Source organism: Choloepus didactylus, chromosome 5, assembly GCF_015220235.1.
Source record: "Choloepus didactylus isolate mChoDid1 chromosome 5, mChoDid1.pri, whole genome shotgun sequence".
NCBI classification, from domain to species: domain Eukaryota; kingdom Metazoa; phylum Chordata; class Mammalia; order Pilosa; family Megalonychidae; genus Choloepus; species Choloepus didactylus.
This window is the reverse complement of record NC_051311.1, coordinates 5,021,591-5,048,702: the sequence shown is the minus strand read 5'-3', so window position 1 is coordinate 5,048,702 and position 27,112 is coordinate 5,021,591. Positions and strand designations below refer to the sequence as shown.

General features: G+C 49.2%; 1 protein-coding gene across 2 annotated transcripts in view; it reads left to right on the top strand.

Moving 5' to 3' along the window:
* NEBL (nebulette) overlaps positions 1–27,112 on the top strand; it is a 341,590-nt gene that overhangs the window by 132,712 nt on the left and 181,766 nt on the right. The window lies entirely within an intron of this gene.

Here is a 27,112-nt window from a genome sequence, read left to right as displayed (position 1 = left end):
TCCCAAGTTGCCAGGGAGACTTACACCCCTGGGAGTCATGTCCCACTTAGGGGGAAGGGCAGTGAGTTTACTGGCAGTGTTGGCTTAGAGAGAGAGGCCACATCTGAGCAACAAAAGAGGTTCTCTAGGGGTGACTCTTAGGCACAATTATAAGTAGGCTTAGCCTCTCCTTTGCAGTAACAAGCTTTCTAAATTGGTAGTCCTTGATGCTTGTGAGAATATCAGTGATTTCCCTAGTGGGGAAGTTTAACATTTCCACATTTTCCCCCAGTCCCTCAAGGGGGCTTTGCAAATACGTTTTTATTCTCTGCCCAAATTGCTCTGGGATGTATTGGGGCTTCACACGAACCTGTACAAACCAACCAGATTTCATTCCCTATTCAAAGTTCTATGTAATTATTATGGTGTTTGAATAAACTGACCATACAAATCCAATTATATAGTTTGCTGCAAAAAATATAGATTTTGCACCAAATAAAGATCTCTTCCTTTGGTCTCACACAGAAGTTGAAGTTTTAAAACACCGTCAACATTGTCCTTTACCCTTTAGTCTGATTTACCTTAGTCCTAACCAAGTCCATTTCGTTCATGTCTCTAATGGAAGTCTGATCTCTTTTTTAGCTTCTTTAACAGTTGCTGTGTGGGGTAATGCTGACATTCATAGCTGCCAGACTCTGGCTCTGAGTCTCAGGTGTCACACAGATACCCGAAGTAACAGGGACTGACCAGGTTATATACAAAGAACTCAGCATCTCAAGAGTTTAGAAATAGGCATTACAATTCAGGAATAGATGTGACTGCTGTAAAAGCTTACAATCTAGGAACCTTTACCATAAGCCTTCCCCTGACAACCTGCTCCCTCAGATTGGATTCTCAGAGTTTGCACATTATAGTTAGTCCATATTAGTGAGGCATTATAATGTTTGTCTTTTCATTTCTAGTTTATTTCACTCAACATACTGTCCTCAATGTCCCTTCACCTCACAACTTAACTCCTCTCGTAGCAGCTCAATATTCCGTTGTATGGATACACCACAGTTCACTATTCTGTTCATCAGACGATGTTGCCTTAGGCCACCTCCATCCACCGCGAATTGTGAATACCGTCACCATAGCCCCCACTGTGCAAATGTCCATTCTTGTGCCTGCTCTCAGTTCTTCCAAGTATATACCTGATAACAGGGTTGCAGGACCATATGGCAACCCTGTGCTTACCTTCCTGGGGAACCAGCACACTGCCCTCCAGATGGGCTGCCCCATTCTCCTTCCCCGGCAATAGTGGTTAGCACTTGTATCCCTCTGTTTATTTTTTTAGATGGTTTTATTCACACACCATACATTCTCTCCTAAGTAAACAAGCAATGGTTCCTGGTATAATCACATAGTTATTCATTCACCACCACTCTCTATATGAGGACATTTCCATTTCTTCCACAAAGAAACAGGAAGGGTTGAAAAAAGAAAAAGGAAAAAATGACAGCTAACAAGCAACAAAAGAAAAAATAAAATTAAAATATGATAAAAAGGTTGGACGACAACACCAATGCCAAGAGTCCCATCCCCCTCCCTTATGTGCCCCTCCTGTAAACATTTAGCTTTGGTGTATTGCCTTTGTTACAAGTGATGAAACCTTGCTGACATCTTGAGTTGGATCTGCTAGCTCTCAAAACCATGAGACAATAGGTGCTTGTCATTAAGCCAGCCTGGTGTGTGGCATTTGTCATAGCATCTCTGGCAAACTGAGACACACACTGAGTGCAAGGCATTGTGGTTGCGTTGGGGACATAAAACCATCCTCAGCCTCAACCTCATGATGTCCCAGGTGCCTGATGTTACATGTGTTATCCCATTGAACCTCAAACAACCTGAGACAGTTATTTATTAGCATGACACTTAGAGAATTTAAGTAACTTGCGTCGCAAACTTAGCTGGTAAGTAGTTGAACTTGGAATAGAATCTAGACCTGTGAGTCCCCAGTATCCACACTCAGAGAGCACCTAGGGATGGAGATCTGTAAGGAAATAACTGCAGTCCAAGGTGGTGGTGCAGGATATGAAAGGTAGACTTTTGTACGAAGTATAATGGTCACACATGAAGGCAGTTGTTAGGTTTTACAATTTTTTTTTCCTGGGGGAGAGATGAAAACCCTCCTGCAAGAGTGTTTCCATTTGTACAAAGGCATGGAGAGAACCATGCCCAAGTGGTGGACCTCATCAATGGCAGTTGATTTAATTTTAGCATCTTAAATGGTTCGATTCTGTGACAGAGCATTTCCTTAGAGTTTTGCTGTGTAGAATTCTAGACAGTGCAGCAGTTTTGGTGGAAAACTGAGTATTAGTTTTTTATATACTTGTTTTGGTAATTGGTGGTGCTAAACGTGTAAAATCTGTTCACAGCTCCATGTTGTGAAATGCCAAAATCTTTTTAGCATTGTTTGCTTAAAATCAGTGCTTTACTTTCAATTCGTTAGCTTACCAAATGAGCCATAATGAAGGAAAAATACTAATTTTTGCTGCAATCTAGAAAGTTATTTATAGTTACACATTGTTATCCCTTTCTTTTTTTTCCCCTACTCTTTTCTCTCTGTCTTCCTCCCCCCAACTCTCTGTCTTTTTTTTTTTTTTTGGAGAAGGCTATAAATACTGTCAGCATTTTTAATGCAAGGGCTCTTTGGGGATCTATATTAGAGATTGTTGTAATAAAATGATATGAAACACAAGCCTAAACAAGCCAACCACAAATGCGCCTGTTGGAGTCGTGGTCGGCAGTGGCTCGTGGGCTTTGTTGGCTGCAAACTGCTGACAGTGGTGGCCAGGCCACCCTGGGACTCGGCAGGCAAGAGGGACAGAGGGAGGGACACACGGACTGCTCCCAAGAAACCACCTGGAGGATGGGAGGCTGCTGTCCAGCCCACAAGGTGCTGTTGGTGACAGCTCCCACTGCACCAGGCGTCTGTGGCTTGCCTTGGGGCCCGCGTAGTCGTTTCCTGTAGGAAAGGGGCCCTGGGTTCCAAAGCCCTGACTTATAAAATGAAACTTTGGGACCCAATTGCTTTATAAGTTGGGAAATCCCTAAACTTTAAAAACATAAGCGAGATGAAAAGGCTGTTAAGAGGAAACTTTTCTTAACTGCGTATTTTGACGTTATGTTGCAGCAGGGGTCCCTTTTCCCAGGCTGTGTGGCGTGCGCTGCTTGGAAGAGGGGACACATGTTGTGAGTGCCCGGGCGGGGTCTGCAGGCCCCCTCAAGCTGGGGAAGCGGCTCCGTGAGCGGAGTTTGGGGTGGGAGCCTCCGTGGCCGCGAGGGCCGGGCCTCTGCCCCTCAGGCCCCCCAGCTTCTCCCACCCGCCCACCCCCAGGACCTTTCAGGCCCCGGTGGGGAGCCCTGGGATGCCGCATGGCGTAGACTGGAAAATGCCACTGCAAGTGGAGACGAAACATTAGCTGCGTTAGCCGAGTTGTGTATTAAATGGTTTAGCTTTTTGCAATCAGGAGGCCAATAATGGGGTTTGTCCTCACTGAGTTCTCCAGTGGGATGGAGGATAGAACGTGGTTGTGGATAGAATACAGATAGTTCTGGAACCTTAGAGTCTTCATTTTGTGATGTATGTTAATTCTATTTAATCTTCCCAGTTTCTGTGGAGGCATAGAAAAGATGGAAATGCGATCTCTAACAGTTAGGGTGAGAAGGTAACGTGGCTCTTGTGGGGCCATAACAGTTAAACATCTCTGTGGGAGGAAGGAAGTCGTGTTTGGTAGAAACCTCCAGAAGCTCATGGTGGTATCTCCGCTGCTCCTTCTTTTCCCCCCTGCCCATGGCACCCCCTCTTTGCCTCCACACTGTAGGTTCCCTCTCCAGAAGGGGTTTCTCTCAACCCCCAGTAAGGTGTTAAATAGCTACCTAAAGCAAGACCCGTCTCAGGTGTCAGTTGCATTTCAATAGGGCATCCCCGAATCCGGCTTCCTTCCAAGCAAGGAATCCCTACCTGGGGATGCTGGGAAAGGTGATGGGAGAGTGACTCAGGGCAGCATTGCCGGTGTATGCTTCAGCTCACATTCCATCAGCTCCTACCAAATCATAAATCTGACCTAAATTTCCTTTGCCACTGAGTGCCAGAATTTTGCCAAATTCTGCACTGGGTATTGGGGTTGCAGCAGGAGCAAAACCAGACAAGGCCCTTCCTCTTGGGGTTTGTGGTCTAGGTGGGGAGAGGACGATAATAAAACCATAACAGAAAAAGGCAAAGTTGCAACCGCGGTAAGACCAACACCTCGAGGCTGGTCTTGGGGAGCTGGGGGCCCTCAGCTTTGTGCAGACAGATGCATAACAGGTTTGATTGTGCCCTCTTGCACCCTGTCCCGTTTCTGAATGCACGTTGACTTTTCTTCCCATTTTCTGGTCTTCCTGGCTTCCTCCCATCCCTTACCTCATCTGGCAACCTGAGACCCTAAGTCCTGAAGACCCCGTCTCTCCAGAGAGTTTTGTTGGGTACCTGCGTCTGCTGGCCTTGGCCGAGGACCCCTTCATGCCTGCCTCTTTGAGCCCACCTTGGCGGCTTCACCGTCCCGCCTGTTGATTTTCTGCCACTCGGTGCTGCCCTCCAGTTCTGCAGTGATGCCCCTCTCTCCATGATAAGCATGTTCTCGAGTGGGTGAGGTCAGAGCTCACGGGGTGGCGCTTTGGCACGTTTCCTTTCTGGGTTTCGAGGCAGTGAAAAGGAGGAGAGTTTATGTCTCACGGATGGGAAGGGAGGGTGCGAATCAGGCCAATAAAGGGGAGTTAGTCGCTTGACGTGACACGTTTCTTTCAGGGAACATAACATGCCGTGGCTCATGTCAGCTGTGACTGTCATGGTTTCCCCTCACCGTTTCCTAAAAGTCCGAGATTTTCCTGTTTGGCTTGTGGATAAAATGATGTCAGAGGCACAGATGTCAGTGGGGAGAGATGATCTGGTTTGCGGGTCCTACTGGGTGCTGGAACCTTCCGTCCCTCAGCGTGGGGTTCCACCCACCTTCCCGAAGTGGCCCGTGTTCTTGCCATCTGCCTCCAGAGCTCCGGCACCGCGGGTGCTCTGATGCCGTCCGGCTCACCCCACCTGCCTGGCCTGGTTCTCAGAGCTCGTGGTGGGGGGCAAGGGCTACAGTTGGGTGGGCAGGGCACAGCATTTGGCTCCAGGCACTGGACTATATAGGCTGTCAGTTTTGTGGTCTGGGGTCCTCAGTGTACCATCTGTGATGGAGATGGAATTTTGAAAATATGAAATCACTGTGGTTTTCATCTCTGTCTCCCATAAATCATGTTCTCCTGTCCCATCACACACGGCCCCAGAGAAAGGAGAGGTGTGAATCCTACTTTGGGAAGGAGGGAATATGGCCCTCTGTGAAGGATAATGCCATGTGTAGATTGTAGGATGAAGAGAGGAAGGTCAGAGGCTGACAAGTGACCTCCCATCTCTGCTGGCTCCAGCCTCAGAGAAGGAAGTAAGATAGGGAGGGGAAAGCCAAGAGCAGAGGAGACCACTTCAAAATGGGCAGACTCTCAGCCCCTTCCCCGACTTCAACACACACAGTTGTGAGGGTCAATTTCATGTGTCCACCTGGCTGACTTGTGGTGCCCAGTTGTCTGGTCAAGCAAGCACCAGTCTGATAGATACTGTGAGCGCATTTCATGGGTTTAAGTCATTAGTCAGTTGACTGCATCTATGGCTGATTGCATCTACAGTCAACGAAGGAGATTGCCTTCAGTAACGAGAGGAGTCCCATCCAATGGCTGGAGGCCTTAAAGGGAGAACCTCCAGCTGTCAGAAAGAAGAATTTCTAGCTCTGCTTCAGCTAACCAGCAGCTTCTCTTGGGGAATTCACCAAAACCTGCGCTGGAGTTACCTCCTTGGATCTGCCCTATGGAATTTGAACCTGCTGATCCCCCTGGTCCCGTGAGCCGGTTCTTACAATAAATCTCATGGCATTTACATGTATACATGCAGACTTGTCCTGTCAGCCTGTTTCCCGGGAGATCCTGACCAGCGTGTCCTCGTGTACCGTCTGTGATTGCCGCGCACGGCTCCGCTGTGTGAGGAGGGGCCAGAGCCCCCAGCCCCTGCCTGGGTCCACTGAGCACCTCGGGGGCGTGCATACCTGTGTGAAAAAGACACTTCTAGAAAGGAAAAGGAAGACACCAAAGAGCAAACGGTACCACTGTAGAGAGAAGAGGCCGACTTTTCAAGTTCAGGAGCTACCACAGAGTTGGTGAAAACTGTTTGAGAGAAAATTGAAAAGTAAAAAAGCATCAAGGAAGTGAACTAAAAGAAGAGGTTCCTGAAAATACACTAGTTAAGTAGATTTATTCTAGTTACTTCTATATGGGAAATTTGAAAAATACTCAGTAGTTTAGAAAGTCACATGACATGTCACAGATGATGTTGAATGCAGGTTATTAAAGCTCAACAACTGAGCTAAACTGCAGTGTTCACTGTGCACGGGACACTAAAACCTTTAAGTGACAATTTAGACAAGTATTTTTACCTAAAACTCTTTTTTTCCAAACGCAGAGTGGCATCTTCCGTTTGCCGCAGACTTGTGTGACGGCGGTGTGCTTGTCGTCAGGGCTGCTTGGGGACACGGGACGTGCGACGGGCAGGGGGGCCCTCGGCTCCAGATCCGGAAGAAAGATGGAAAGAGAAACAGCTGCCGTTGGCAAAGGGATGCCGGGATGTGGCGTTCCTATCTTCCTGTGCAGTTTTCAGACAATTTCACTGCAAAGTTAGAATGCAGAACTCGTGAGCACGTCAGCTCTCCGACCAGCGTGCTCTCCAGGTCGTGGCCTCGGCCGGGATCCAAGGCTGGGCTGGGAAACGAGCTTGGCAGGGAGTCCGGAAAATGGAAAGTCCATTTGTTACTGTTTTGACAGAGAGGGAAAAACAGTGGTTCCTTTTCTTCAAATTCTTTGATTGCTAGCTTGGGCATTTCTGTGGTAAAGTCAGAGTCATCACAGCAGAGGGGGTGGGGTGTTCTAGAATGACCCATCACGCCCTGAGAAGGGTCAGGGTCGTGGGCAGCCGAGGCAGGACCAGAACCTGGATCTGCGGCTGGTCCAGTGCCGTGTGTTACCAAACAGGACCAGAGGGCGCTCGGCAGGTGCACGTGATGGGCAGGAGGAAACGAAACTTTCTCTTCCCTGTCGCGGCTCTGCACTTGCTCACGTCCCTCCTGGAGGTGCAGGGTCTAAACCCATCCATCCGTTAAACCGAGTCCGCTGGGTGACTCCGACAGTCAGGTTAGGTGCATTCACACTTGTCTCTCCCTCCTGGGCCCTTCCACGTTGGCACCTAAGCACGAGTGACAGGGAGGCCTGGGCCAGGCCATGCCCCCTTGTCCCCCCTCTTCCTCCTTTGGCCTCTGTGGCATCTGTGGTCCTTCCAGTGGCCAGTGCCTGGCGGCGGCTGATGCTGAAGACTGGTGAACTCGTGGGGTGTTGCCCTCAGGCTCCGTGCCTCCTGCTGCCCCTGAGCTCTGGCCCTGCTCCCTGCCTGCACCGTCCTCACCTGGCTCCAGCAAGGCGTCCTGCTGTGGCCAGTGCCCCTCACTCCAGCACCTCTGCCACCCCCATGGGCACAGTGGCATCTGTCCCCTTCCAGGCCACATGGGAGACTAAGAGATCCGGAGATGGAGCCCAAGTTCTCTCCCTGCCCACCCCGCCATGCAGGGTCCCAGGTGATTGCTGCATTAGTCAGTGTTCTCCAGAGAAACAGAACCTACAGGAGATAAATATATATATGGTAAGAGAGTTATTACAGGAATTGGCTCATGCAACCATGAGATTGGCAAGTCTGAATTCCGTAGGGCAGGCCACAAGTTGGAAACTCAGTAAAGATGATAGTGAATTTCCTAGGAGAAGCCATACATTGGAAACTCAGATGAAGGTGTCATTGAGTTCCCCAGGAGAAGCTGGGAGCTGAAGTAGAGGTAGAAGTTCTTCTTTCTGACTGCGGAAAGACCTCCCTTTAAGACCTCCGCCTGACTGGATCAGACTCCTCTCCTGGATGAAGGCCAACTCTTGTGTTGACTGTAGATGCAATTGGCCATAGATGCAGTCTACTGACTGATGATTTAGATCCACAAAATGCCCTAATAGTAACCATCAGGCCAGTGCTTGCTGGACATGTGGACACCATTACCTGGTCTGGTTTAACCATCGCAAGAGGACTGAGTTTTCTGAACGGAGGATGCGCTGATCCCCCTGCCTCCTGGTGGCTTCATGCAACCAAACCAAATTCCCAGGACAAGGCTGGGTTCAGCAAAGGCCTCTTGGAAGCGAGTCGGTGGGGTACGGGCAGTGTGCACCAGGCCACGAGGTTGCCTGAGTGTCCCAGCTCTTGTAAAGCTCCTAGGTTTGCTTCTTACCAGAGATTATCTGGCCTCACTGTAGCTTCACTTCACCTTTGAACTCTGCTTTTGGCCTCCACTGACTTCAGAAGGGTTGTCCAGGGGCTACACGAAGCATGAGAATGAGCTGAGAAAACAGTGCAGAAAGACGATGATCTTGGCTTCCAGATCTGAACAGCCATTGCGCTGTGTTAGGAAATGAAATCTCTGCTGGGGTTTCCAAAAACATCACTGAAATATTTCTATGGAGTATTTCTATTACAATTTTTTTTTTTGGAGAACGGTTAGAATTTCCCTCCCTCCCTCCCTCGCTCTGTCTTTTGATCTCTGGTGAAGTCGAGGGTCAGGATGAAGGTGAGCGAGAAACTGAGGTAACACAGATCTGATCCTTGCTGGTGGGGAAGTTCTGGGCCCTTTGACTGACACTCTGAGTCCCCATTTATGTGGAACTGTATTTATTTAAAGGAGTCGGTAATCTGTGACTGTCTTCTGAGAGAAACCTAACAAGCTTCTTCGTCTACACAGCTTCCTAAGCACACAGCTTTTAGACGCCAAACAATAAAACGTATCACATTTTAAATTCTCTTTACTTAAACCAAAAAAGTAAAAAGTAGTGAAGCCAAGGATCGTATCCTACCTTTAACTCAATCTTAAAGCCCTCATATGGGTTTTTTCTTTGGCTTTAGAATGTCTACAGTGGTTATAAACCATTAAAATTAAAACTGAAGAAAGGCTTAAAAATATTTCTGCTTTTGGACAGGGAACATATTCTATGTAAGATCTCTTTAGAATTGGGTAATTTCCAAAACTCTGGAAGTTTTTATTCCATATGGAGACACCCCTTACACTCTTAGTGTGCACACACATACACACACATACGCATGGTATCCTATAAATGTAATAGAATAAGACTAGCTGGGAAGACAGTGTTCAGGAAAACGGTCCCCCTAAACACTGGACAGCACGATAGAGACAAGAACTGAAAGCGTTTTTCTGGGGAAGGTTTCTCCCTGCTCACTCTTCTTCCCTAACCCCTTCATCCAGTGCTGCGCTTGGAGACTGTTTTTCTAGATCCCTCCTATGTATCCAGGTGGTGATGACCCTCAGTGCTCTCCTGCTCCACGAGGTCCCACTGTGGGATGCTTGGAACCCGTGATGCCATCCCCCAGCTGATCACCGTCCACCGAGTGGAGCCGGCTCCAGAGCCAGGCGCTGGGCACGGGGAGGGGAGGGGAGGGGAAAGCCATGGTTTCTGGCTGGAAGGGCTCTCCATCTGTTGCAGAGCGGAGTCAGATGTGCGCGTTGTGACGCGGCTCCACAGCCAAAGGCTCTTTCAGCAACGTGAGAGGGAACCAGCATGGATGGGGTGGCCAGGCCAGGGGGGCCGGGGCGGCTGGGCCAGGAGCAGGCTGTGCCCAGGCGGGAGCAGGGGCCCCACGGCGGGGCAGTGGCGGTCAGCTGGCAGCCTGTGTCCCGGAAGACGGAGGGCTCGGGTCGGAACGGGCGACGGGGCCTGATTCAGGGGGATGCCCGGGATGGGGGTCCCCAGAAACCAGAACGCGGGGAAAGTAAAGACATCGGTGCAGGACCCAGGGGGCTGGGCCGGATGCAGCTGTGACAGCAGAGAAGCGAAGCGTAGTGTCACTTCCGGAGAAAATTGGATAGTAAGGACAAATTGGGGGAAGAGGTATTTTTTTCATAAAAAAGTATTTGTGAAGCTGTTCAACTTTTGTCTTGTTGGATTCAGCCTAAGAAAAAGTAAACTGGCAGGGAAGCAGTGGAGAGGGTTGTGAGGGAGAACTGGTTGATTGATTTAAAAATCTTTTATTTTCTGTGGCTTTTTAATTCTTAACATTCATTTATATAATAGAATACAGATATCATTTAGGAGACCTACATGGTAAATATTCTGCAGTTCGGGGTAACTTCAAGTCTTTCACCCCCTGGGTGGTGTTGAACAGGTGTGGGATGGCTGATTTCTGGGGCTTTCTTGCAGAGTTGTACCCTGTGGTTCTCTGAGGCATTTTCTTTTGCGCTGGGCACAAAGCTCTGCTATAATTATTTGTGAACAACTTTTTATGACTCATGTTAGTAAAACTAGTGTATGTTAACATTTAGAAGAACAATGTTTCACCAACATAAAAGGTTCCTTCCTTCATCAGGGATATTTTCTTTTTGTAGAAAGTAAGTACTCCTTTCAGATGTTGGCATTTACATTGAGCTGGCACTAAACTTCTCTGGAAAGGAAAAAGAAAAGTACTCTTACAAAAACCCAACTAACCAAACAACCCCCCTTGATTGCTAACTACAGGGAAAGAAGCTGGCTGTACATATTTTTCTTTTGCCTGTTTCTAGAACAATTCTTCAGTGAGAAAAATAGAGAACTGGTTTGGATTATATTGGGTATAGTGGGTGTAGAGAATGGTTACATCAAATTGCTACCTCAAAGAGTAAGAAAAGCCCTTCTCATTTCCTACTGGAAAACAAAACAAATAGTTATAAAAATACAACTTGGTTTTGAAAGCGTGTGTTGACTTGCCAAGGAACATTAAGCTTCTGCAATCTGTTTCATGTGGGGTGCTAAGATAGTCACCTCCTAATTACTGAAAATCAAGCTTTACCAATAATCATAGTATTTTCCTGGGTTTTTATTTTCCTTACGTACCTGTGATAATGCCGTATCTTCCACTATAAACCGTTTAGTTTGGTAGATCGTGAAGTCACATCCACCTTACAGCTTCAAAAAATCTTTTGACTGAAAGAGTCTTGTCTGTTTTCCTTGATGGGTCTATGGTTCCCAGCTGCTCCGTGGCTCCTGGCTGCCCCATGGATCCCGGCTGCTCCGTGGCTCCCGGCTGCCCCATGGCTCCGGCTGCTCCGTGGCTGTGTCTGCCCCATGGCTCCAGCTGCCCCATGGCTCCCGGCCTCTTCTGTGGGGTGCCTGCCCCACTGACACCCAGCCCAGTCCTCGTGCAGTCACCTTCCGCTGTGCTGAGCTCCCCTTTTCCCATGGAATATGGCGAGCAGCAGCGCCAGCTTTCTCCTCTGGGATCTGCCCCAGGGTCCAGGACTGGCTCTGTCCTCCTGTTTTCTGACAACCTCCGTCTCTCTGCCTCCTGCCTGCTCATTGCTGGGGAGGAAGTGAGCTCCGTGACGCTCGCAAGGGGATGGCGATGGCTGCCGAGGGCTTGCAGGAGCCAGCCCTGACCTCTGCCCTACGCCTCGTCCTTGGCTCCTAGAGGGTCCCCGAGGCCGGCTGACCCCTGCCTCCCCACTGCCTTCTCTGTACTCATGTCCACCTCAGCACAGCTGCCCTGGCTGGACCCCAAACCTCAGATCCTTGAGGTTAGAGGTGAAGAGAGACTAGAGAGAAAAACCGTCTGTCTGCCCTGCACCAGGCAGGCCTCAGCTCATCCGGCTCCATTTTGGGGTGGTACTTTCTTTAGGGTTCCTGTTGGCCTTTGCAATGTGTGATCAGTTCCTGCATCCCCAGATGTTCCAAGTTTAGATCCAAGCAGCAGCCCATGTGGCGCCTTCCCCCCTCCTTTGCCAAGGCTGCTCCCTGCTTGCTCTGGCATCTCCCTCCTGATGGGCACTTCCTGTCCCTCCGTCCTTGGCTGCAGCCCCGGGTCCTGGGAGGGTTACAGGCGTCGTCTGCCAGGGAGGAGCAGGGCACCCCAGGGACCACCGCCTTCGGGTGGAGCTGGGACTCCCCTGGTGCCTTGGTGGGGCCCGGGGGCTTTGTCAGCCCTTCGTGGCCGTGAGCTGATGAGCCGGGGCGTGCTGAGGTCCACTCTGGCCCTCCTGGCCTGACTCTCCCTCCGGCTCTGGCTGGGGGCAGTGTCCTAAGTGGTTGGAGACCTGGTGAGAGGCTGTGGGCCGCCGGCACCCAGAGTGGAAGGCCCCCGCCATGCACGCTCGGCTCCTTTTGAGCCCTTCGTCTGGGAGGGGTCACTTGACAGGACACGACCCTCTTGCTCGATATCCTGGGCTGTGCCTTTGCATCACATCCCGTAGTCATCATGATTTGTGAATCGCTGTCCCTGCTCAGATGTCCCCTGGTGAGCCGACGATGAAATTGCAGTTCTTTGAGCTAGATACAGATTATGATGGAGAAAAGGACGCTGAAGGGGAAGACGTTGATGAGCCATACATCACGGCCTCAGAGGCTGCAGAAGGAGGGTGTGTGGACCTGTCACCTGTCCCGGCTTCAGCTGTGTCACGGGGTGGCTGACGGACAAGAGCTGGCAGGTTCCCACGCTGGGGATGTTTCTTGTCTGAGTGGCTCATTGCCAGATGTGTCCTCTGGGAGACGGTTCTGGGGGGCTTTGGAGAACACGGCAGTGCTGACATTTCTCAGCTGCAACTCAAGCCTCTGACACACACGAGGCAATGTGGCAGTAGGCTGGAAACGCCTTTACTCGGAGGCCCTCCCACCCCCCATCTTTTTCTTAGCCCCTCTACTGTTTTTTAGGTAAAAACCAGTCCTGGGGTTGGAAAGAGGTGGACGCAATAGGTGAGAGTGAGCAATTAAAGCCCAAGCCTGGTGAAGGGCTACGGGGGTCTCTTGGCCCCACCGTGGGCCTCGTCTGCCCCTGGCCCTGCCAGCCATCTCCAGACCCCACTCTCCTGGCCACCGTGGTCCGTGTCGCAGACAGAGGAGCCAGTCAGGGAAGACGGAGGGAGGGAGTGAATGGGGCTGCTTGTGTGGAGACAGTGATTTTCACAGGTATCTCAGCTGACCTGTCGGGGAGTGTTAGAAGGACCAGCCGGCCGTTGAGGGTAGAAGGAAGCCATGTAAACACTTGGTGATTTCTGTGTGTCCTCACAGCTGCACCAAGCATGCGACATGGAGGTGGCGTGCTCTTGCTTTCCCGTTTCCCCTGCTTGCTTCTGTCTGCAAGGTGCATGCAGCCGTCGGGGCCCCTGGGGAGAGCGCGCAAGGTGACCTTGCCTTTGTCTCCCCGAGATTCCGGGAGGGCAGGGGAGGGCGGGATTGGCAAAGCTGGCCTTGCTGGCTGGGCTCTCCTGAGCCGTCCTTGTCTGGGGGGCTTCGGGACCCCTAGTAAGCGTCGTTTTCATTTCGCAGGTGGGAAGCTGCGGCTCAGAGAGGCTGTACGCGCTGCTGGGGCTGTGTGTGTGGCCCCGCTGAATGGGCAGGGCCACACCTCCATGGAAACAGAGGCAGGACTGGGCGGGGATTCGGCCTCGGGCCCTTGTGACTCCAGAGCCCAGGCTCGGGGCAGCTGTGGCTGCTGGTGGCAGCTCCACCCTTTCTGTGCCAAGTCGGCTCAGTGCCCGGCGCTGGGCCGTGGGACGTCCCCGAGTCCCCTGGGACAGGGAGCAGTTTACAGTCTGTTCCAGTTTGTTGATGCTGCTGTTATGCACAATACCAGAAATGGACTGGCTTTTATGAAGGGGGTTTATTTGGTTATAAAGTTACAGTCTTAAGGCCATAAAGTGTCCAAGGTAAGGCATCTACAATCGGGTACCTGGCACTGGAGAACGGCCATTGGCATTGGAAAACCTCTTAGCTGGGAAGGCACGTGGCTGGCGTCTGCTTGCTCCCAGGTTGCATTTCAGAATGGGATTCTCCAAAATGTCAGCGTCAGCTTTCAATGGCCATCTTCCAAAATGTCCGTCTCCGCTGCAGCTCTGAGGTCCTTCTATTTGTGAGCTCTTATAAGACTGCAGTGAACTAATCAAGGCCCATGCTGAATGGGCAGGGCCGCACCTCCATGGAAACAGTCAGAGGTCACACTAACCAAAGGGTCACTCACAGTTGGGTGGGTCACAGCTCCATGGAAACAACCTAATCCCAGTATCCCACGAGACTGGATTAAAAGATCATGGCTTTTTCTTGGGGGGCATAATATATCCAAAATAGTACATAATTGTTTTCTAAAGTTATGATTTCTGGTGAACATTTTATTGCATAATTTTATTTTTTGGCTGTTTTGATACTCAGTTTGATTTTTACCATTCTTGGAGGTGTTTAGTACTTTAGACTATTTAAATGAGGCAATATTTTTTGTTTGCATGTCACTGAGTTTAATCGATTTAGTTATTGTTTAACATCTCTGCTGCTTTATTGGCTTTATCCATCTTCATTTGTGTTGAGTAAGTGTCTTCATGTCTTCTGAGCTGACCAATGTTTATATTCTAATTTTCTTTTCATCATGTCACACATTTGACTTCTAACTTTTTATTTCTACACTTACCCTGATGCCTTTGAATTTATTACACACCCAATGAAGGGAGGGTTAATTATTCACGTTCCAGCAGCATTTTAAAGAGTAGGTCTGATCCCTGTAAGCACCCAGTTACATTAGAAATGGGATTTTCTGGGTAGCTGTACTGCGTTTGGCGAGGAGCTGCTTCAGCCCTTTAGCCTGCACTGCTTTGGAAAGCTGGTGGCTGATCCAAAACTCTGTGGGCATATCCCCCTGTGGCCTCGACGTGCCCCATCTCGCTGCTTCCTTGCCTTTCGCTCCCGTGTACCCCCGTCACAGCCGTCCGCGGCTCACCCCACAGCCCCCATGGTCGCTTCTGGGTGCCCCCACCGTGTCTCACCGCCCTGCGCTGCGGCCCTTGCCTTCCCCAGCCCTGTGCTGGCCATCCAGGGTGAGTCTGAGAGAAACTCCTGGGCCCGCCTGCCTGGTGCTCAGGGCAGAAGGGCTGTGCGTCTGCCTGCAAGCGTGCAAGGCATGCAGGTGGCCGGTGTGAGTGTGTCTTCTCTCGTGCTCTGCCTCCCCCAAAGAGGGTCCAAGAAGCTCTTGGAGGATGGTGTCAAGTGTAACTGGAGGGGCAGCAAGGCCTAAAGGGGAGAATGGGCAGCAGGGCTGAGGCTGTGCGGGACGCCCTGGGGCAGCTGGACAGAGCACATGGATGTTCTGGGCCCTCGGGAAATCCAGGAGAGGGAAGGCGGCTGGGGCAGGTGCCCGGGAGCTCGGCCCTCACCCCAGGCCTGGCTGCAGGTGTGCTCTTGGGCAGGGCTGAGACCCGCTGAGCATGGTGCTCCGGGAGATTAACCGGGCAGCAAAGTGGATGGGACGGGAGAGATGGGCAGCCGGGAGTCAGGCTGGAAATGTTGGCTGCAGTGAAGGTGCATGACGATCCAGGGGCTGGAAGGGAAGGAGGGAGACTGTGATGGAGGCACCTCAAGGAGAGTGATTGTGGATGACAGAAGGTTGCTGGGGCTTGGAATCTTAGCAGGAAGAACCCGTGGGAAGTGGGGCCAGGCGTGTAGACAGCATGTCCAGATTCTGTGTCTGTGCAGTGAGCACACAGCCTTTACTTAGCTCGTGTGTGCATTTGGTGTGGTTGGGTTGGGGTTGGTCTAATGGCGAGTGTGGCCTGTTCTGTCCCCCCCCCCCCCCCCAGTGGCCCCTCGGCTGCTGGGAGAGCTGGATGCTGAACATGACCAGACCAAGCAAATTCTGGGATCACTGTGGTCCGAGACGGCGAGTCGGGGCCTGCTGTCCCGACACAGGAGACAACGAGCCGGTTGAAACATCGAGTGGCTGTGAGCGAGTGTGAGTTGGTCTAAAGAGTTCAGGGATAATTTAAGGGGAAATGATGTCCATATAGATGGACACACTGACATTCACGAGAAAGCCAAAGACTAATGATGAAAACCTAAGGCTATGTTTTTGCTATAGATGAAGCTTTGGAAATAAAACCTTCACCCCCTATGGATAAGTAACACAGGTTCTATAGAGTAAAAGTGGTGAACTGTTGTCCAGTTTGAACATTTGTTTTTAGAAACGGCCAGGGCAGTGGTTGATGCACACACATTTTAAAATTTTTTCTGAGGTTTACAGAGTGAGAAAGAGAGCGGAGAAAAATCTTAGCACAAAATTAGTGTTTTGCATTGGCAGTCAGGCTGCTCCTTATGTTCCATTGGTCTCGACAGCGAGGGGCAGCACGTGTGGCCCTGTGAACCCTTCTGACAGTTTTTAGGAGATCAGTGTGACACTTCTAAGACGTCACTTCTGTGCTGTGGTAGCTTGGCTGGTGAAGCTGGGAGCGGGGGCTGGGAGGGAGCGAGTGAGGGTTTGGAGCGAGTGAAACCTGGGTTCAGTTTGTCTCGACTTCACCCCACATGGCCTCGGGCGAGGTGCTGGCCGTGCTGCCCCTGACGAAGGCGGGTGGGCACTGCCGACAGCGGACCTGGCCCGCAGCAGGTCCAGCAAGCGAGAGCTGCAGCCACTGTGTCCAGGACGCGGAGTGATGTGCCGGTGCAGGACTGATACGGGAGCACGTTCTGTGAGTGACCTCTGCCCTTGGCTTCCTGGCTGCTCAAATGAACACCGTGCATGGGTCGGTTTAAACAATGGGGATTTATCAGCTCATGGTTTCGAGGCCAGGAGACGTCCAGATCCAAGGGGTCATCAGGGCGATGCCTTCTTCCTGAAGACCGTGGAGTCCGGGGCTGCCTGCCGGCCGGCCGTGGCCATAGGCTCCTCTGTCCCGTGGCCAGGCCCGTGGTGGCCTCTCCTGGCGCCTCCTTCCCTCCCGGGTTCTGCTGAGTTCCGCCCCTGGCTGCTCCGTCTGCGGCTCCCGTCCGTCTGAATTCCTTTCTCCACGGACTCGGTCATGGGGTAAGACCCTCCTGACTGGGCCGGGCCACCCCGTAGCTGAAGGTGCCTCATCGAAAGTCGACTTACAGCGGGTCCACACGCACAGGAGGGGGTTAGGAACAAGTTTCCCTGGGCTGACTGGCTCCAAGCCACCTCACCCCCTTTAGTAAAAATAACTAAAGGAAGGCTATTTTTAAAATCCACAGAAACGCTTGACATATCATAAGGTGTCATAAACGTGATTGTGAAGATACATGAGCTTCTCCTTGTGTATCAGTGGTTTAAACGGAGAAAAAGATTTAAAATCCTACTGTGATGGTGAACAGTCAATGTATTTTTGTGCTAAAAAATACTCAGAATGGCAGATCCCAGTTTGTGAGAAGAAACAGCCGTTCTAGCATATTTTATGTAAAATAGACTAGTTCGGGAAAGAAATGAATAGTCTGTGTGTTTCTTTTTGGTCCTGAGGTTTCTGGCCACGTGAGCTGACTCAGCATCCACTCCGCTTAAAAGGCGGCCCTGGGTCTCGAACCTTCGGAGGCCCAGGTGTGTGGCCTGAGGCAGGATCCCCAAGGCGCTGATCTCAGAACGGGTGGCAGAGGTGAGCTGTGCCAGGGAGCTGGCCTCGGAAGGGGGAGAGGGCTCCTTTTTAAAGACTCAGAATGGAAGTGCAGGTTTTTCTCTTCTAAAATGAAACGGAGAAACCATTAGTGCCGCAGCGAGTAAGTTGGTTGAGACAGCAGTAAGCTCGCCGCTCACAGCAAATGGCCCCTAGCTCGCCTTAGCCACTCTGAAATAATTATTTTCAAACCCAGCAGCGTTTGCAGAGATCACTCTGAAACAGCTGCCTCAGGTTTAGACTGTGCAGAAACTGCTCGAGTATAAACTGTAAAAGTAGGTTTTGGAAAGTGAAAAAACAGAACACTTTGCGGATGTTTTGTTGTCTAGGGACTATTAGCAGCAGTTTATAAAAATAGAGACAGTGAAGTGTGGGAGTTCATCTCATCTCCAGCATCTTCCTGATGTGTTTGTTTCCATGGCAACCAGAGCACTCCTCATTGGTATTCCCCAGTGTGCGGGTCGCCGCAAATCCCCCCATAATTGCGCTGAACTGGAGACCCTTTACTTCTCAGCCCTTGCGTAAGATCAGGCACCCTTTTCCTTTTTTGTGGCAGCTTTCAATTTGTACAGAAATGACAGCGACTGTCCCGTGGCTTTTGTCTGCCTGGCAGGCTGGCCGAGCAGCACCGTCACACTACGTGCAATTAATCCGTTTCCTCCCCAGGACGGTAGCGTGTGTGCGCAAGCCCCCAGGGACGGAGAGCTTCGTTTTCTCTGGAGTCTGCTTCTGTTCCTGGGCACTGGAGGGGCTGTGTGTTTTTCAGAGTGGAAGAGCCACTTCTTTTTGCAGACATTTTCCTTTTGCATTTTCCTGCGTAGAGTTTCAGTCCTTCCTTCGAAGGTGAGGGGTTCCTGGTGATCCCAGTAATTTCTCTATCTGAGAAGCCATGCCCACAGCTGGCTACTGGGAGAGGTGTTTATGACTGCTGGCTTCTTAGATGATGGCTGATGAAATGCACCATCTTGACGAAAAAAGCCCTTGAATTAGTCACATTTGAATCATCTCCATATTCATCATTACTGCAGAGGTTTGGGGGCTTGGATAAATGTAGATTGTAGATGCAATGACTCTTTCTACATCCAGTAGATTAAATTCACCCGAAGATCCCCCTGGAGATGTGTTAGCTGTACCTGCGTCCAGCTTCTCCTATGTGGAGTCAGTTTGAGTTCAGATACACTGTGTCTGATAAATTGACTGCACAGGGAGGGACTAAGGAGTGAGCAATTGTATGTGACATCAAACAAATAACTCACTGAAAAAGGTGTGTTCCGTTTGGGTCAGAGCAATTCAATACATGAGAAAGTACGACCTAGCTGGCTGGGCTGAGAGACCATTTAAATAGCTGGACTGGAAGAGTCACTTTGCACTTCAAGGTTATGTCGTTGGACGCATGTGACATTTATTGTGTTTGCTGTGAGGTGATCCTGTTGTCTGATGGTCACACTTGTTTATGTGGGTGTTATTTAACTTAACATTGTGCTCATCCGGTCTTTTTTTTTTTTAAGAACTTTAAAAAATTTTGGTAACATGCATGTACCCCCAGTTTTCCCATTTTAGCCATATTTAGGTGGACAGTTCAGTGGTGGTACTTGGATTCCCAGTTTGTGCTTTCATCACCACCATCCATCACCAAAACTTTCCGTCACTCAAAAAAGAAATCCTGTAAGCAGTAGCTTCCCATTTCCCTTCCCCCAGTCCCACATAAGCTCTAATCTACTTTCTGTCTCTATGAATTTGCTTATTCTAGGATATTTTATGTAAGTGAGATCATGCAATATTTGTCCTTTTGTGTCTGACTTCTTTTCACTCAGTATGGCGTCTTCAAGGGCCATCCATGTTGCAGCATGTGTCAGACTTCATTTCTTTTTATGGCTGGATAATAGTTCATCACGTGGATAGACCACATTTTGTTTCTCCAATCCTCTGTTGATGGACACTTGTGTGGCTTCCACCTTTTAGCAGTTGTGAACAATGTGGCTGTGAACACTGGTGTGCAAGCATCCGAGTCTCTGCTTTCAGTTCCTGGGGGTGTGCACCTAGAGGTGGGGTCGCTGGTCCAATCTTTATGCCTAACACGTGGTGCCATTGGCTGGGGTGGGTTGGGAGAGCGGGTGATGTGCGGGTGATGCCAGGTGAAGCGTGATAAACCAGTGCATTTTATTCTCTGGGGGCCTAAAGCAGGGAGTAGACCCCTTCTGGGGTTGATGGCAGGATTTTCCCCATTCTTCTCCTCCTCCCCTTAGAAGAACAGCCATGCCTTTTGCCGTGTGGCTTTGTAGGACCTTTTAGGAGAGGCACCCCTGCCCTGTTCGTGTTGGCCATGGCATGTCACTGCTAGCAGAGGGCTTCCATGTCCTCCATGGTCAGGGCAAGCCTTGGGGGCTGCTGCCGTCCCTTGTGGGGAGAGCCTGTCCTGGGTGGCTCCTGGTCCAGGCAGAATGGGGAGGCATGTGGAGCTGACGTGAACCCGGAGCCCGGCCCAGCGGGGGCAGAGGGTGAGAGCCAGCTTGCGGTCCTCGGAGCAAGGAAAGGAAATGCTTGTTAGTGTGAGCCACCGAGTTAGGGGCATTCTGTTAGGCAGCACAGTAGCAGACATGGCTAGTGAATGAGCATCCTGGGAAACAGAATCCCCTGCACTTTTGAGAATTTCATCTGGGTGAAAAATTCCTTTTTCATTTGGATCCTTTTCCCTGTACAATCAAGAAATGCCTGTTATTCGTAACTTACAGGTATCCTTTGGCTACACCTCACTGATGTTCTTTGCTGCCAGAAACTTCATGAGCAGAGGTGGCATAAGTATATCCTCTTATATGGTAACATAAATTATACAGCCCTATTGTGTTACGGTTTTGGGGGATTTACATATTTTAGAACTCTGTGTAGACAATTTGATTGTTTTAAAATGAAAACTGAAATGATTTTTAAAAATCTTGTAACAGAGTTTGTAGTTGCAGATAACTTATTTCCTTATAGTTAGCTTAGAGAGAAAACATAGTTAGTTGACAATGTTAGGTAGCCCAAGGAAGGCAGCTCAAGGTGAGGGCCAGAGATTGAGAACTGGATGCTCTGGAGCCAGGGACACTGCACTGAATTACTCCCTGACCAAGTCTTCAAGGACCTCCTGGATCAGCTCCATGACCACGTCCTCAGGAACCTACTGGATCAGCTCCATGACTGAGTCCTCAAGGACCTACTGGATCAGCTCCATGACTGAGTCCTCAGGGACCTACTGGATCAGCTCCATGACCACGTCCTCAAGAACCTACTGGATCAGCTCCATGACCACGTCCTCAAGAACCTACTGGATCAGCTCCATGGCCATGTCCTCAATGACCTACTGGACCAGCTCCATGACCACGTCCTCAAGGACCTATTGGACCAGCTCCATGACCATGTTCTCAAGGACCTACTGGATCAACTCCATGACTGCATCCTCAAGGACCTACTGGACCAGCTCCATGACCACGTCTGTATGGACCCACTGGATCAGCTCCATGATCATGTCCTCAAGGATCTACTCAGCTGGCTCCATGACCACATCCTCAAGGACCCACTGGATCGGCTCTGTGACCATGTCCGTGGGGACTACTGGATCAGCTCTGTGACTGTGTCCTCATGGACCTACTTGACCAGTTCTGTGACAGTCCACAGGGGGCTGCTGGACCTGCTTACAGACGGTCTGGCTCCTCCTGCTCTCCTGGGCAGCTGGACTCCAGAACCTTGGCCTCTGGTGGCCCAGGTGCCCTGAGGCAGGAGCTCTGGTCACCTCAGCAGGACAGGGAGCCTGTCTGGTGCCTGTGCCCTCCTGGCCTCTCCTGACTGAGGCCCCTCTGGGACATCCACCTGGTGGTGGCCCAGCCACGTCCTACCTCTGTCTGCAAGGGAGGCTGGAAGCGAGTATATGACTCTGCCATGGGGAAGCAAGTCCTAAAATGTGGGAAATTGCTAAAACTTAGGAATCGTGCCTGAAAGATGCTAACTAGTCACAAAGCATGAAAATGTCCACATAAATCCATAATATCTAATTTAAAACAACTTTTCACTGCTATTGATTTGTATGGTGAAGTTTAAAAAGTGAAAGTGAAGGTAATTTATTCACTTGCTCTATAAAAATGAGCAGTAGCATAAAAATACGTTAAAAACTCTATAGAACCTCTGGTTAATTGTCAACTAGGCACTTCCTTCAGAATATCCTGAAAAATCAAATATTAAGTAAACTTATTTTATATCAAAATCTCATTGATTTAATCTTATTGATTTATTCTCATTAATTTCATTCCATTTGCTCAAAATTGTGATAATAAATTTGAGTAAACCAGTTAATTGGGTTCACAATGTGGCAGTTTCACTCAAACTTTGGAACCATTCTACACACTTCAACATACTTCCTTTTCATCAAACGGATAGCATTGTTTGCCTTTCATCAAAACTTAAGAGTCATCAGTCTGCCTTTGAAAATCCTGTGTATAAACTCTTCAGGAAGTCAGAGACCCTGTTGCCCATTTAGGTGATGTGAATGAATTCTAGAACATTTCATTTGTTGTAGAGGAAATTGTTAAATGAACTTGTGAGGAAATATCCGGTGCCCTTCTCTCGGTTTTGTGTGGTTCCCTGTGGAGGAAAGCCGTCAAACGTGAGAGCTTGCATTAGAGATGCTGGATGGTGGTTCGGAACAGCGGGTTGATGGGCAGCTGCTTTGGACATGTGAACGAGAGCGTCCAGATGTGTGGCTGGAAAGACGGCCAGGGAGGGGGTGGGGGCAGAGACCAGACACCTGGGAGGAGGAGCCTAGCTGAGTCTGGGGGGATTGAGCTGGCAGTTTGGGAATCAGGAAACCAGAGAGGGTGTGAGTGACCTGAACCCAGGGGAATAGGAGGTGGAGGTGGTAAAAGGCGGAGGGGCTTCTCTGGTCAGATCTGGGTCAGTGGACACTTTGTGCGGGAGACAAGGCAGAAGGAGAACGGCCACTGAGCAGGACTTAGTGAGGAGTTCTAATTCGCACAAACTCTGAGATTTCTTTGGCCTGATGGTAAGTAGTGTCACCCTCTAAAACAGATTTTTTAACTTTTCGTGTGCTGTGGATCCTTTTGGAAGTCTGGTAAAGCTTATGGCCTCCTTCCTAGAAAAATATTTTTAGTTGCGTAAAACAAAATACATTCATTGGATTATAAGGAAAGAATTTATGTGAAAATGCATTTACTGATATAGTAAAGAATGAATTTGAGATATAATATATGGCTTTTTTAAGGTGTGAATAATAGAATTTCAAAGTAATGATGAGCATAAGTGATAATTTCAAAGATATCTGCAATAACTCTAATGTAATATGACAATGTCTTTGATTTTTATCAGTGTAAAAGTCACAGGTCCTTCTAGTATTTCATTAATAATTGATGAAAATGCCAACTTTCAGTTAGAAGTTAGTGAAAATGATGTTTTTTTTTCCCCATCTAAACTCATGGCCTCCCCAAATTCTACACACAGACTCCTTTCTCCAGTCCCACAGATCTCAGATTAAGTATCCTTGCTCCAGAGGAATGTCACTGAGCAGATAACGCCTGTTTTAGTTTCCCAGCTGCTGACGCAGGTAGCAGACAATGGTTGGCTGAACAACAGGGACTGACTGGCTCGTGGTTTCAGGGGTTAGAAGACTTGCTTCCTCCTGGGGCCAATATCTTCTGGCTGCTGCAGTCCTTGGAATTCCTTGGCTTTCCCATCACATGACAAGGCACATGGCAGCATCTTCTCCTTTCTCCTCCGTATTCCGTTGACTTCCAGCTGCTCCCCTGGCTTCTCTCCCCGTCTGACATTCACTCTGCTCATACAGGCTCCAGCCACTCAGATTAGAGCTGACCCGATTCAACCTGCAGTCACCTCCTGAAGAGATCCTACTTACAACGGGTCCACACCCACCAGGATGTGGACCGAGACCAAGAGCACGTCCCAGCTGGGGTGCACAGTCCGTCCCCCACACCCCCGACGGCAGTCACACACGTGCCTGTACCCATGTGGTTCCACGGGGGCCTTTCTGTTCTGCTCTGTTGCTCAGTTTATCCTCTCTGTGGCTTTTTAACATCCTTGCAGTCGGGCAAGCAAGTAGCCCCTGTCCTCATCGTCACATACTTCACAAGTGTCAGGCTTCCTTGGCACTTTGCTTTTCCTGTGGTTAATTCTAAGGGGTAATTTGTTGGAATTTTGATTGGAGTTACATTGGAACCACATATCAAGTTGAGGAAAAATCAACATATTTCTTTGTTGACTTTTCCAGTCCATGAAGATGGTATATCATCCCATTTATTTGGGTCTTCACATAACTGCTTTTAAGACTAAAGCATATTTAGAACTGTCATTTCTTGAAAATCCTTTCCTGTAAAAAAAACCAGTAAAGGTGATTTGTGTGTGTTTTTAAGCTAGGTAAAATGGGGGAAATAGTTGTTTTGAAATTTCTGCTGCCTTGAGAGACAAGTACTTTTGTGCATGGGTGAGATTACAAATCTATCCATTTGTATTAAGGGCACCACTTTAGAAAATTGACTATTTAAATAAGTGATGAGCTACATTCTAACATTTACTGTAACCTCTTACTGAGAATATTTAGTCTGAAATAGCTTAGCGGTCTACATGTAAATGGACTTACTCCCTTATTCATTCAGCAAACATTTGCCGAGAGCCTTGTGTGTTCCAGGTCCTTCTCTGGGTGCTAGGGAGGTAGCCAAGCAGAGAGAGTGCTTCAGGAAGGTGGGGCTGTCTCTGTGAAATGCTTCCAAGAGGCTGAGGACTGTGAGCTGCCCCTCGGTGGCACGGTTTCTGTGGGTGCTGGTTGAGTCTGACTAGAATGTGTTAATGGCCGAGCAGAAGAGAGAAGTTCCACCGGTGCGTATGGACAACCATTGTGAGGAGATTTTGCTATAAAGGGGAGCAAAAAAGTAGGGTTCTAGGTGATGTGGAATGTCTTCCTGCTGGTGGCGATGGTCCAGGAGAGAGGGTAATCTGATGATGGAGGGAGAGTGGGTAATTTTGGGATCAAAGGCCTTGGTGAGGCAAGAGGGGACGGCTGCGGTGCACAGGGGAGGGGTTGGCCTCGGGGAGCAGCCAGGGCATTTTATCCTCTTGAATCAGAGAAAGCAGAGACATGGGCAGGGATGCAGAAGGAAATGCTTTGGTGGGTAAATGAGGAATCTTTCTTGTGAGTAGTGCCATTTTCAGTGAAGTAAAAACCCAGGTTATCCCTTGACAGTGAGCGTTGGAGCAGGTGTGGACAGTTGAGACGGCAGATGTGGGGATGGTATTCCGAGGACTGGGGAAGTGGTGGGACATGGCGGGGTGTGGGGCCGCAGATAGGCCCTGGGGCCCCGTTGACATGTTCCTAAATTCAGCTGAGATCAGACACGACTTCTGTGTTTCTCTCCACCACATTGGGCCTTGTGTGCAACGCAGAGTAGGCAGAAAGTTAGTTTTTATCTCAGGGCGTGGGTTTGTGACAAGAGGTCAACAGATGGAGAGAGGAGTGAGACATTTGCAGGTAATTGCAAATAACTGACTGTGAGGCTGGAGCTCAGGGATCTAAATTATGTGGGGCGGGAACGAAGCTATGCAGAATCCTGGGCAGTGGGCAGTGGGGGGGGGGGGTGTTGGTGGATTGGAAATCTGGGGAGCTCCAAATTGCAGGAGTTAAAGTACTAAAAGGAGGGAGCTGAGGAATGAGCGGTGCACGGACTGGGAGGTGTGAGTTGGCCACTGGAGGCGGCACGGCTGGCGGTGGTCGGGGACCGAGATGAGTGGGGACACGTGTGTGGAGGCCGGGGTGAGTGGCCCTGTGCTGGCCACCCTGGGGCCACAGAGAGGGAGGCCGATGGGAGGACAGAGTGCGGCCGGCATCCAAGGGTGTGGAGGACTGTGAGGGGGTGTGGGGGGGTCATCCACAGCTGGGAGGAGAGAGGAACAAAGGAGCAGGCAGCCATGGGGCATCATGGGGCACCCCGATCTCATGGGGCCTGGGAGGGGATCCTGTCCTCTCTTGGGGGCTTCAAGGGAAACAGTGTCCTCAGGTGATCACCAGGTTTCCGTTAGAATGAATCTTGTGCTGATGTTTCCATTAAACATCGCACGCTGGCATGGGAAGGCAATAACGTGTTTCTCTCTCCCTATATGGATGGTCTCCTTACAGCTACAGCCGCTGGCATCATCACCTAGAGAAAGGAGTGAGGCTTTCTCCGTTTAATCAGCTCTGATCCTAACCAAGGCCTTAGAAACGTAGTCTCAAGAATGACTTCTTAAATTCAAAATAAATAATGATGTTTTGGGCTTGCCAAAATGGGGCCCCAAAGAAAGTAAGTTAACAGCATCTTTTTTTAGGGGGAGGGAGGCTCACAATTCCCCATAGTTGAATGAGCTAAACAAAAGAAGTTCTCGTAAACATAAAGCAGCTGCTGAGGTTTATTGTGCTGCATTCTCAATAGAATGTTTGGAATAAATATGTTCCACCTGTTTATTCCTATTTGTTTTGTGTTACATGATCACATAAATTTTGGCTAAGATTTATCATAATTGCTCTTTAAGTGCTGAACTTAATCTGATATTTAATTAGCATCTTCTGTGAAAACCATTCTCTAAAGTGAGATTGAGATTTCATGGTAACACAGTTCAGTCATGTTCTGGAATTTTCTATGGGGATTATCGTCTTAGAATGTCTCAGATCCTGATTTAAACATCCCTTTTTGCACAGTGTTTCCTTCCTTGGCCAAGGGGGTGGCGTTGCCAGTTCGTGGAGGCTGAGGATCTTAGAGCCATGTGGGATGTTGTCCCTAAAGTGTGAAATCCTTGTGCCTCTCAGCCAGGGCTGTCCTGGAGGAGTGGAAGGTGAGGCACAGTCTCTGGGCTAACTGGAAACCCAGGACTGGGAGGTGTGCGGGGCTCTAACTGAAGTTGATTTCAGAGGGGTACATAGGGAAAGCTTTCTTGAGTCAAAACCTGATGAAACAAGGGTGACCTTGGGTTAGGTTGAAGATTTTGAGCAGACTTTGCCTTTTCTCTGGAAGTGATAGTTTTCATTCAATATTTTATTTTATTCCATATGAAAAATGTAAATAATATTCCATTCCACTAGATTATTGAGTTTTTCCCCTCAAGCCCTGTCAAACCAGCTGACCTTGTTCAGATTGCTTGGAAACAAATAATTTTGTTAATAGGTTGAAAAGCATCAGGATAGTTTGATTTAAGATGATGGTTGGAATCAATTTAGCTTACACAAGTTTGCTATTAGATTTGTACCGTGCATTCTTTATGTGTGTACCTGTTTTTAATATAATCTTTATTTTTTAGAGTTTTAAGACTTTTTCTTTAAACTAAGCTTTCTGTTGGATTTTTGAATATTTGCTTGGAATGTTTCAATATGACTTCTTTTCTTCTTTCTAGGTTTTGATTAAAAATTAAGTGAGCTGTTTAAGATTTTTACCTTTTGATAAGCTGCATGCATGGCTTTAAGAAAGAGATAAATTAGGGTTGTTCGTTCTCTTTAGAAAACTAAA